Source organism: Triticum urartu, chromosome 3A, assembly GCF_056163025.1.
Source record: "Triticum urartu cultivar PI428250 chromosome 3A, HENAU_Tu73, whole genome shotgun sequence".
Taxonomy (NCBI): Eukaryota; Viridiplantae; Streptophyta; class Magnoliopsida; order Poales; family Poaceae; genus Triticum; species Triticum urartu.
In genome coordinates, this window is record NC_141875.1 from 45,366,863 (window position 1) to 45,368,061 (window position 1,199).

The window sequence follows — 1,199 nt, forward strand, 5'->3', positions numbered from 1 at the left end:
TTTGTAGGAGCTTGCACCTTTGAAGCTTCGTTCTCATGGGGTCACCCTTGGGTGGATGTTCTATGATGAGCGATACACACCATATGTAAGGGAGACAGGACTTCTCCCTTTCATTCATATGGTCAGACGGTCGACGCCACCCAACAATGCTCCAGCACTCACCGCGCTTATTGATCATTGGCGGCTGGAGACACATAGTTTCCATCTTCGGACCGGGGGGATGACCGTGACGCTCCAGGATATTGCTATGATCACCGGTCTTCCTATCGATGGGAATCCTCTATGTATGAGCACCGATTCCGATGGGTGGCGCGCGCAGATGCATGCCCTTATCGGTATGGTTCCTCCGGAGCCTCTGGAACCAGCAGCAAAAGACAAGAAGAAGGAAAGAGTCGCAGCCGGTGCTACTTTCACGTGGATTACTGAGCACTTTGGTACTTGCCCAGCGGAAGCTGATGAGGACACGGTCAAGACATATGCTCGTGTCTACATGTGGTACGTGATATCCAGGACTATGTTTGCTGATGGCACAGGAAAGAATGCTCCATGGATGTGGCTGAAGGCATTGACCGTCTTCGATAGCAATTGGAGTTGGGGTTCGGCGACACTGGCTTACTTGTATAGACAGGTATGAAGTTGTTTCCTTTTCACTTCATTGCTACATTATGAATGCGATCTTGCTCTTAATTGAACCATGTTCTCTTTTATGTGCAGTTGGACGAAGCCTGTTGTAGGTCATCTGGAGGTACTGGTGGTTGTTTGCTCGCACTTTCCATATGGAGCTGGGAGCGTTTGCCGGTTGGACGTCCGAAGACCGTGAAGTACGATGATTGGGACGACAAAGGCGACCCACTACGGCGACCCACTTGGGCTTACAAGTGGGATGTGTTAAATGAGACGACAGATGATCCCTCGGTCATGTACAAGTTGTACCAGAGTGAGCTTGATGCGATAATGCCTGAGCAGGTGAATTGACATTGCATAAGTGATTATGATGCTTCTATTGCAAGTCGATATCAATTTTGCATTCTATCCCATTTTGCAGGTGATATGGGAGTCGTATGGAACAGGAGACAGTTTTGGTAACCCTTTAGAGTTCAGGCTGAATCTGATGTGCACTAGGGATATGGATCTCTGGCGTATGCGGTGCCCACTCATATGCAACTGGGCGGTTGAGCTTCACTTCCCACATCGAATGC